This window comes from Panthera leo, chromosome B4 (genome assembly GCF_018350215.1).
Source record: "Panthera leo isolate Ple1 chromosome B4, P.leo_Ple1_pat1.1, whole genome shotgun sequence".
In the NCBI taxonomy this organism is placed as follows: Eukaryota; Metazoa; Chordata; class Mammalia; order Carnivora; family Felidae; genus Panthera; species Panthera leo.
The window spans coordinates 93,105,502-93,117,398 of record NC_056685.1 but is presented as its reverse complement, the minus strand read 5'-3'; the positions used below and the strand labels follow the sequence as shown (position 1 = coordinate 93,117,398).

General features: G+C 36.8%; 1 protein-coding gene across 2 annotated transcripts in view; it reads right to left on the bottom strand.

Moving 5' to 3' along the window:
• Positions 1–9,971: 9,971 nt before the first annotated feature.
• The window catches only part of RAP1B (RAP1B, member of RAS oncogene family), a 45,243-nt gene continuing 43,317 nt past the window's right edge, over positions 9,972–11,897 (bottom strand). For both annotated transcript variants that reach the window (XM_042947116.1, XM_042947117.1), the window contains one exon: positions 9,972–11,218. The gene's annotated coding sequence lies outside the window, so the exon portion shown is untranslated. The remainder of the gene's footprint in view (positions 11,219–11,897) is intronic.

The window sequence follows — 11,897 nt, the reverse complement described above, 5'->3', positions numbered from 1 at the left end:
CGCTTTGTTCACTTTCAATACTTCATAGAAATCCCTCTAAGTCAACCATGAAACATCAAACTCATTCTTAAATGCTGCATAACGTTCTATGTGAGGCATGAATCATAATCTTTTCAATTATTCTTTATTGATGGTCATTCACCCTGTTGCAGTTTTTTCTTCAGTAGTGTGTGGCAGTAAATAGTCTTGTGTATGTATCCTTTCATGTCTTTGGTGTAGCCACCAGGAATAGGATAGCTGGGTCAAATATGCCTATTTTAACTTTCAACAGATATTAGCAGATCGCAAATTAAGATTTTGCTTTACCCCAAGGCTATGCAATGCACATTGCCATCAGCATTACACGACTCCTTTCTTGTTCTCTAACCTCCTTTTTGGAATTAGAGTGTTATCTCTGTGAATTTTGCCCATGCGTTGGGTTCTTGGTACTTTGCTTTGCATGTCTCTGGCTACTAGTTAGAGCATCTTTTTATGTTTATGAGCCATTTGGATTTGCTCTTCTCTGAACCGCCTAGTAATATTTCAACCATTTTTCCTTTGGATTGTTTCTTAATTTCTAAGAACTCTTCGTATTTTATAGATATGAACCCTGTGTATTTTATACTTTCCCAAATCTACTTTATAATATATTTTGCCAAATTATATATCCACATCTACATATCTATATATAAATATATATTCTTTAATTTTATTATAATTTAAATACATAAAATGTTTTAATTTTAAAATAGCTTCTGAGTTTCTTGAATTGGCTAAGGTCTTCTTTATCTCCAGACTACACTTCTAGTCTCTTAGGTTTTCTTCTAAGATTTTTGTTTTACTTTGTAGCTTGAAAATTTTAGATATATTTGGAATTTGCTTTAAAAATTTTTTTTATTGTTTATTATTTTTGAGACAGAGAGAGAGAGAGAGAGAGAGAGAGAGAGAGAGAGAGAGACTGAGAGCAAGCAGGGAAGGGGCAGAGAGAGAGGGCAACACAGAATCAGAAGCAGGCTCCAGACTCTGAGCGCTCAGGACGGAGCCTGATGTGGGGCTCGAACTCACAGACTGCAAGATCATGACCTGAGCTATAGTTGGCCGCCCAACCAACTAAGCCATCCTCGCGCCCCTGGAATTTGCTTTATATAGAAGTTGAACTTTTATTTTCTTCAGATGGATAGCTACTTGTGTCAGCATCATTAAGTAACATTCTTTCTTACTGAAATATATATTTTTTTCATATATTAATTTCTGTTATATACTGGAATCTACTTCTGGATTCAATTCTATGCTGATTAGCATCATTGCTTCTTTCACTTGAACTTTAAGATCATTTAAATTTCGACTTCAAAACTTCACTCAGTTGAAATTCAAATTGGAATTGTATTACATTAAAATATTAATTTGGGGGAGTTGATATTTTGTGATATTGTCTTTCCATTCAAGAATATAGTATTTGTCTAAATCTTGATTTATGTGCTTTAGTAAGACTTATAATACCTCTTCCTTGTCAGCCTTATTTCTTGAGGCATTTATAGTTTTTATCATAAATGTTTACCCCCATCTCAACTTTCAAGTGCTTATTGTGAATATAAAATAAAGCTATTAATTTTTGGCTTACTTATCTTGTATCTAGCCACTTTCCTAAGTTCCTGAAGAATTCCAGTAGATTTTTTTCCAGCTTTTGAGGTATTCTCTTCCTATTATTTTTAAAGTAATCTCTACACCCAACATGGGGCTCAAACTCACAACCCTGAGATCCAAGAGTCGCATGCTCCACCAACTGAGCCAGCCAGGAGTCCTGAGGTATTCACTTATAATATCAGCAAAAATAATTTCATTTTCCAGTGTATATAATAAATATATATTTCTATTGATTTAATGCCTTTGTTAACGGTATTAGAGGACACTAATAACCCCTATTTCAACAGCATTGTGTTGAGGATTAAATAAGATAAACACACGTAAATTGCTTAGAGCAGTGGGTGGAATATGGTAGGGGGCCCAAGAAATGATTAATATTATTATTACTTCTCACCCATTAGAGCTTGAGAGTTCTTCCATCTGAAAAGGTCTCTTTCATGTAAACATCATACCAAAACAAAACAAAACAAAACAAACCCAAGAATTAAACTATTATTTGCTAGTTTTTCTTATTTCATCATTCCCCATTTTGATTGGTTTTGGGGAACCTGGGTCACAGCTTTCTTAAACTTTTATTTCTGATTCTCTCACCTTCTGATTCTCTCACAGAATAGCAGGAAAGGAAAGCAGAGAAATAGCTTGTGTATGAATGATTCATTCCATGGACTGTAATTACATAACAACAGATTAATAATTATAATAATTATGATTCTACAGATTATTTTTCTTTGAAGAGGAGTTACAGTCAAATGAGGCTTAAGGCTTGGTGACTATATTTTGGTTTAACTCATGTGGTGTTTCAGAGTTTATTTTGCGCAGGTCTGTCACAAAATCTTTTGCTTCCTAGAATTTACCTTTCTTCTTCAAAGTGAGATAAAACAGGTAAGTCAACTGTAACCAATGCTACTGCCTCTTTGAGGGAGTTTTAGGAGTAACTAAGAAAAAAGCTCTTTCTTATGATGTAATAGCTTTGGAGAGATGCAGCTCTTTCCTGACAGCGGTGGAAGAAGTGGCATTGGAAATTGTCTTCACTTTCCAGGGCTGACACAGTTTGGCACTTTACATCTACTCTGGATGACATCTCGAGATTCGTCCTCTTTACCCACCCTGAACGAGCCTTGGCAGAGGGCCTCGTGCAACAAAATCATTAACTCTACATCTGGCATTAGCCACATCCCGAGAAGGGGAGAATGCCTTGACTGTAAGAATATCCTGTATCGGTTCAGGGTAGAAAGAGGACAGCAGGTGCCATCCTCTAGGACAGCATTGGTGGAATGAAATCAGTGTCATGGCAGTGGCTAACAATACTCTTTGTTCCTGAAAAATTAAGGGCTAGCTGTTAGGTTTGCTAACTAGTTAATTACTAGCTGGTCTAGCTTCTGCAAGGAGCTCAAAATGTATTTCAGGAACTGATACCGTCTTTTAGTCTAATCCAATAGACTCTATTAAATAGTTTCCAGTTAAAATCTTGTATGATGCTTTACTGAAGTCAGAAAATTCAAAGAAACAAATGAGTGAAATGAGAACTTTTTCCAGAATAGTACCAGGAGACAATGACTAACTCAATTTCTGGAACTGTAAGTTTGTTTCTTAAACATGTAAAGCACACAAATGGTTACTGTCTCCTTATAACATTACTTACGGTAATTAATGGATAAAACTTCTCCGGAGAAGGCCCAAATCCAGTTCTGAGAAGTGATTACGCAGACAGAAACCTCCCCCTTAATGCAGGATGTACTAACAAATACAAAAAAACCCTATTGGATTGAATTAGTCCCTAATTTGCTTGTCATTTGGCTCTTGTGCCTGTCCATCACTCCAATTACTGAAACAAAAAACAAACAAAAAAGCAGTAAGGAAAACATTCAATTAAGTGCAGCAGTGGAGTAAAATCTTCTAAATCATGATGGTTTCAGAAGCGCTCACTTTCTTCTAATACGAATCATGTATGTCCGGATTAAGGGTGGAGGGGAGGGGGAAAGAAAACCTTGAGTCTGAAGATGAAAAGTAAGAAAATAAAGTTTGTTATTTATATCACTCCTAAATCTAAGCCAGTGGAAGGGGGAGATTATTGTCAGCACTGAAAAAATAGAATATATATAGTGAAGACAAGACGTATGCTAACACAAGTGGAAGGTAATTCAGCGGGATAAATTAGCAGAATTACATGAGTATTTTATATGAGTACTATGTTGGTTCTGAAATTGTGGCACTAGCCTGGAATGGACCCCTTATCGACTCCTGGAAGGCTCATCTGATTCTAGGTTTCCCTCCAAAGAATCTCTACAGAGTAGCTTAGACGTGGGGCTTTCCGAGATTGGATTTCTCCAGGGAGATCTCTAGGTCTGTGGATTCAGTTCAGCATGTTTTGGGTTATCATGCTGGTCTTTGTTACTGTAAAATTAGTAGGCTGACAATGGCTCCCAGATAATGTCCTAATCCCTAGCTTGTGGTATTACCTTTATTTGAGAAACAGGCAAAAATAAATAAACATAAAAAAAAGAGCCTTTGCAGATGTAATTAAGAATTCTGAGAGATTTTCTTGGATTACCCCAGGTGGGTCCTAAATGCCATCACAGAAGTCCTTAAAAGACAGGAGACACACATAGAGAAGATATGAAAATCGAAGCAGAATCTGGCATGTTTGTGTCTTCATGTCAAAGAATGCGAGCAGTAAGGAATGGGTTCTCTCCTAGAGCTGCTAGGGAGCAAGGCCTTGCTTACACTTTTGATTTTGGCCTTTTGTCCTCCAGAACTGTGAGAAAAAGTTTGTGTTCCTCTAAGCCACGAAATGTGTGGTAATCTGTTACAGTAGCCCTAGGAACTAATACATACTGCTTAACTAGGACATGAATGTCTTTCTAGAAAGCTATATAAATAGAGCAAGAACAGATGAGAGTCCAGTTAATAACAATTTATCTCCCTAACACATTTCTGTGGGTAAAATACCAAAGTGCCTTATAAGAAAAATGAGAGGGGCAAAAATGTTTATTGGAAAGGTATGTGGAGAAATACTTCAATGGCATATATTTGAAAGACGCCTCATGGCTTCGGTTTAGCAGAATTTGAAAAAAGCCTTGTCAACGTTGGCTCTGAAATGCTTTATAGCCGCTACACGGACATCCATAGACCTGATACTAATTAAAGGCTGGAATTTCCAAAATCATCCTATTGTCTCCAATTAGTAGCCAATTCCCCACCAAGAAGTATATAAAGGGACAGGCATAAATTATATGTGTCTAGATTCTTTTGACATAAATTATGATGTGTCTAGAGAATAAAATTACTGCTGGCCTACGGATCAAGTAGAGAACGTTATCTTGTTCCTTGCCCTCGAAGGCGCTGTATTCTCAGGCTGTGGAAGGCTATTTGCTGCCTTCTCTCTGTAACAGCAATCCTTCGTACTCCAACCTTCTCCACTCCGGCCCACTTAGGCTGGGCTTTCCTATTTCACTTTCTCCATGCTTAATCCTTATGGAAATAATTTAATTCACTCACAGTTTCAGTTGCCTTCTGTATGTCAATGACCCCAAGGCCCAACTGTTACCATCTGCCTCTCCTCAGAATATACTCAGCACAATATTTCCCTTAACATCAACATCTTACCAAAAAGTTCTTTCACTCATGCACTAAAAATAATTCCTTACAGGCTTCTTTCCATGTTACTGTCATTGGTGCTCAGTCTCTCTGGTCTTGTTGATAGATCAGGTTGTTTCACTCTTTCCTTCAGTTTCTATACCTAAGCCATTAACCAGTTCTCTAGTTATTCCTTTAAAAATTCTCTTCGACTTCCCTGGTCACCACGGCTCCAATCATTTCATGCTTACAGACCCCAGCAGCCCACAAGCTGTCTGGGTTAACTCAGGCTCTACCATCACTCCTCCTGGGACTATCCTTCATGGCTCTCAAATCTGTTGTTGCTTTAATCATATGATTCTCATTTAGAACAACAGGGTATTTCCCTGCTAACTACCCACTGTATATATTATTTATTTGATTGTACTCCGTTCCCAACATGGAAAGGTACTTTTTTTTCCTGCCAGCTATGCAGTTCTCCAATCAGTCCTTAATTTGCTCAGAGAATCTAACTAAAACTGACCTGAGCAAAACAGAAATATAAATCAAATAGTTTACATATTTTATTAAAAAATTTTTTTTCTTATTTATTTTTGAGAGAGCGCGTGCGCGGGAGAGAGCGAATGCAAGCAGGGGAGGGGCAGAGAGAGAGAGAGGGAGACACAGAGTCTGAGGCAGGCTCCACGCTCTGAGCTGTCAGCACAGAGCCTGACGTGGGGCTCTAACCCACAAACTTTGAGATCACGACCTGAGCCGAAGCCGGATGCTTAACCGACTGAGCCACCCATTCACCCCTCAAATAGTCCATATATTTTAAAGCAAAATGCAATTTTTAATCATTAGTATCAGTAGAGATAATAAGCACAAACTGTCTGTGGTTAGATATGAATTATTACATTTTCACTTGATACTTGTTGACTGATCTTTCCCACCATCGATGCATTAAACACCTTGCCAGTAGGGTCTGGGCTTATTATATCATTTATTCTTTGCTACTCCTCTATGCCCGAGCATGGTACATTACACATTCAAAACTTTGACAGTAATAGTTTCCTGTTCTGAACTTAGTGCTCACAGGGGATATAGACTACTATACTATCTATAGTACAGTATCTGTAGTACAGACTACAACAGAAATTTGAATGGGTATTAATGGCAAATGACAAAAACATTAGACTTTGATCTCTGCCTACTTAAAAACTGCTATAACCTTTTGACTTAAGTGAAAGTATTATTCACATAAAAATCCTGCAAGATATGTGTTTCGTTTTCAGAAAAAAACCTGGATTTTGACCCGTGTTGAACCTGGGTAATTATTTATGTCATCGTATAAGGAAAATCAGGTTACACTAGGTTCCTAATAGTAAAAATTCTTTCCATGCCCTTTCAGACAAATCAGAGAAATTATTAACTGCCTATAAATGATATTTATACATATTAAAAATAGTATTTTCCTGAAAACATTAAATTGTCCCAAATGGAAAGCTCTGAGAAAGTTTAAAAGACAATAACCAAATGAGCTTTGCTCATTCGCCACTTGTCTTTCCCCCCCCCAATAGAATGTATGCTCCATGTGGGTGAAACGACCCTGCCATATCCCTCACACGGCCAACAATGCCTGGAACACGGCAGACATGGAATACTGAATACATCTGCTGATTCTTTGATACAAAAACCAGGTAGATGTCTCTAATTTTGGATAAAATCTTTAAATTCTTAGTTCAGTAATCTATAGGCTACAAACAAGGATGTTTTAAGAAAGCAAGTTAAAATTATGTGCAACACGTGCAATACTTTTCATCTGCATTTAGAAAACAGACCTCTTTAGCAGTATTTTACTTTCAAAGAGAAACTAATGTCAAGCCCACAAACTTAGCTGCTCCATTAACAGGCTTACTAGCTAATTTTGAGAAATACCATCAATACCCCAACAAAGACTCATGCATTTTTCTCTGAATTGTCAGTTATGAGAAACTAGGTTTCATTCTACTCTGAATCTATTACACTTCTCTTAGTGCATTCATAAAAGACCAGATGTATTGATGCAATGGAGCAAATTACAGAATAAAGCAAAAACTTGAGTCCTATAAATCACAATTGTTAAGACTCACTGATAGTTTAGGAGAAGCCTGAAAACACTAAGATTTCTAAGCTAAAGTCATAGGAGTATTAATCATAAAATACTGTAACTCCTCACTACATTTCCAAGACTTAAAAGGGAGGGGACAAAATAACAGCTGGAGATTAAATTCAGTGAAGGCACAGAATGAGGAAAACTAAAAGAAAAGATGTTGCAGGGATAAGTTTTGATTCTAAGTTTGTTGCCCCACATCTAAAGATGAAAGGATTTAAAAAAGAAAGCAAAATTTACTTTCATAACTGGGTATTTTAAAACTTTCTACTCCTAGTATCCACATGTGAAGATTATATATTAAATAAATAAAAAAACAACAACATGAAAGTCAAAGCAGCGTTTTTTACACCTTTGTAGAAAAAATTAGGTGAAATGTCACTCTGGTTTTCTCCTAAAATTGAAGTTTCTCCAGGTATTGCTGGGGACATGAAGAAGTACTCATGATTTTTCCCGATTGAATTATATTTTAGTATTTTTCCATTTAAGCACCAGAAAAGTCCATCGATAGGATTCGAATTCCTAAGCTGCAGTTACTAATTTGGTTTTTTTAAACATTTTTTTTTTTTTTTTTAGTGTTTATTCATTTCTGAGAGACAGAGACAAAGCATGAGTTGGGAAGGGGCCAGAGAGAGAGGGAGACAGAATCGGAAGCAGGTTCCAAGCTCTGGGCTCGAACTCACGAACTGTGAGATCATGACCTGAGCTGAAGTCAGATACTTGACTGCCTGAGCCACCCAGGTGTCCCTGTTGTTACCATTTTGTATGGGAGACAATGATGCTTTTTGCCAAACCACAGTCCTATTTCCAGTAGCAAAATACAAAATAAAAAGCAAAACAAAATATTGACCAAGAGGATGGCACTGGCATTTACTTCACTCCCTTTAACTCTATATGAAGGGGTGCTATTATCATTCCTATTTTACAGATACGGGAACAGAGGTGCCTAACCACTGTCACATGCTAGGAAGTAGCAGAGCTGGGATTAGAAACCCAAGAAATCTGGTTCCCACAGTCTTGTTCACTATACTGAAGTGTCCACTTTACTCCCCTAACACTCATCTGTAATTAATGTGTTGTTTCCCACCAGATCAGTGGTTCTCAGGCAGGGTGATTTTGCCCTTCAACAACCCCTCACTCCCTGAATCTAGCTGGAAAACACTTGGGCAATGTTTGGAGACAAGTTTGGTTGTCACGACTTGGGGGTGGCGGTAGTATTACTGGCATCTATAGGGCAGATACAGGATGTGCTGCTAAAAATTCTGTAATGTGCAGGACAGTCTCCCAACAACTCGTTATCCAGCATAAAACATACACCGCGCCGAGGCTGAGAAGTCCTGTAACAGAGTATAAATTCTAGAAGGGCAGGGTCCTAAGCTGATCTCAGTTTTTGCTCTATCCTCACACCTAGAACAATTGTGCTTGACCAGTAAGTCTTAAACTTACCTGAATATTTGTTTTCAAGAGCCTAGAACTCAGCCTTGTGCCCAGCCGGTAGACAACATTTATTAAAGGTAACAAAATTAATGGTGATGCCCTCAAAGAAGGTCAAATGGGTATAACAGGACACAGCAAATCAAGGCAATTTTAGTGTCCCATAATCCCACTTTTTGGGTTTTTTTTCTCACAATGACTATTAGTTCTTCCAAGATAAGTCTCTTAAGTGAGACTTCTGAAAGAACAGGTTTTTCTTTAGATACATAAAACTTTTAAATACATGGAACTCTTGGAGTTAAATTTGTAAAAGATGAAACCTTTTTCTTTAAAATGAAAGCCTTTAAAGTTCCATTCACGGGGCGCCTGGGTGGCTCAGTTGCTTAAGCGTCCAACTTTACCTCAGGTCACGATCTCACGGTCCGTAAATTCGAGCCCTGCGTCGGGCTCTGGGCTGATGGCTCAGAGCCTGGAGCCTGCTTCCGATTCTGTGTCTCCCTCTCTCTCTGCCCCTCCCCCGTTCATGCTCTGTCTCTCTCTGTCTCAAAAATAAATAAACGTTAAAAAAAAAAAAAAATAAAGTTCCATTCACATGGCATGTATTAAGAGATTAGTAGACACCCCTAAATTAGATGGCATCACTAATCGATTGCTGATATGCTCCAGTGACTGGGAAATACTTTAAGAAAGTCTGAGTTAAGACTGGTTTACAAATTTCCAAATAACTGAATTATAGCACACATAAGAAAAAGCCAGGTTATCTAAAAAGAAAGTAGTACTTGAGTCCACTTCATTCCAAGATCTTTATAACCATAATATTCTAAGTATAACTTCATCCTGTATTTTTAAAAAACCCATGAAGCGTAACATTTGTCGAAGTATTTTCAATTCTTTCCCCTACACTTCAAAGAGCTACTAAACATTACCCAAAAGGCATACGTTCATTAATATTGCTTGATTTACAAAATTCTTTTCCAAGAAAAAATTCAAAAGGTGGTTTATGTGGCTATTCAAACAATACTAGGGAAAAAAATCTGACATCTTTCACTCACCATTTCTATAATTAATGAATGAATCTGGCTTGTCCAAATCTTAAATTATGAAATCACACTATGTAAAATGCACCTATTACATTTAAAAAGTTAAACCCATATTTATTTACTAGCACTGTTAAACATTACACAAAACACAGTCAAGTGGCAAGTAATTATAATGCAAGCCCTTGCATGGCAATCCAAATTTATTGAACTACTGATGCTAAGTTATACAAAATTGCACCACTTTAATTAAGGCTTTTAGTTTACATTTGGCCACCTCAAAGTCGTTGTAACATTAGGTTGGTCAATTTAAATACTGTGGCTCCCTGTTGGATAGACACACAATCTTTACACCCAAACGTTAATGCATACAAAGCAACAAGGCATTGTTAAATAAAACAGCAATAGTTACTGCAACTTAGGCCTTGTGACCAATTACACATGATTAAAATTACTTCCCACATTCACATCCACAGTACTCGTCCACCATTTAACATCTCAACCAAAACGTTACACATGTGAAACAATCACTAACAGGCAAAAATACTAAACCTGTATATTTGGTATTGCAAATACACTTATGCATGAGCAAGCAAGGGATTCACAGTGAGAATCTACAGCTGCAGAAGCCTGAAAATGATTTACAAAAATTGTTAAATCATTAAAAAATTGTTTGAAAATATACACTTCTTGTTGTAGACCCCCACTGTACACACAACTATAAACATTGTTCCCTATGTAAACAAAAAAGGAAACATATAATAAAAGATTTGAAAAGTCTGGACATTTCCTTCCCAACAGATATTAAAGGCAACGTCTTTAATCTAAGACATTATACTGAAAGGACTATCATATTTTAAAGACAAGATCACTGTCTCCACAGGTTTTTTTAAAAATTAAAAAAACTATATAGCTGTGTTAATCAAAGCACTTATTTGTACAATACAATGATAATGACCTTGAATTTCTTAAAAAAAATTACAATAAGCTACAAGTATCAAAGAAGCGAAGTTATCTGGAGTAGTCTATATAGGAGCTCTTTGGACTTTCTTTTATTATGCTAAAATAGTGGTGCTTTTAGGATTTACATTATTGTACTCTCCAATACAAAGTATGGGGCATGTTAAAGTATACAGTACACCATTTTCATACATGTACAACATTGGTGGATGAAAAATGTCTCTTAGCAGTAATACTGGATTGTAGCCTCTGGTTTTACCAGCTGCATACTCTAGGACTATTATATAAGTAAAAATCTCTCTTGTGATACTGGAAAGTGATTAGAATGTGCAAACTGATGTAGTAGCTTTCATCCGCCTCTTAAAGGGTACCACCACAGAAAGTCCATTTAAGATGTTGGTAGGTTTAACAAAGTTGGAATGCTGGCACTGTTGAATTGGGCAACAGTTCTTCAGACCTGTCAAAACGAAAAAATTACACTGAAAACATGGGTTGAAAACAGCACACTCAAGATCCAAAGGAACACATTAAAACAACAGTGTTAAAGTGTTAGAAAATGAAGAGAATACAGGCCCTTGTCATTACATTCGTAACGATGTACACACAACTCATAGCAAAGCAAAGCATGGGGAGACATTTTCATCCTTTTGGAATGACTTCATCTATTCTGCTGCCCTCCTGAAAGTCAGTCAAATGAAAGTTTTAGATACAAAAAGGGAATGTACCTTAGTGCAAATTTTTGCGTATTACCCTTCCAAAGACTAAAAGCAGAATAATAAAAAACACCACATTAAAACTTTAGGTCAGGTCAACTTTATTAGAATTAGGATTAAAAAACAGAGCGACATTAACAAAATGAATGTTTCCAATCCTAGAATTACAGAAGTATAGAATGCACATCTAACCAGTGTTTCTAATACCAGAAAACCAAGACCTTTCTTCCATACTCTTCCAGGAAGAGTGGCTACAGAGCTAGTTCAGAGAAGCAGACAAAACAGAATTTATTTCATGATGGCTCTTAACAGTTGACAGTTATCAATGTTCTAATTCCATATTTAAACAAATTAGATCAACTTAAGATGGATGTCAGAAAAAGCTGGTATTACGCTAAAATCATACGTAATTAAACTTAAAAA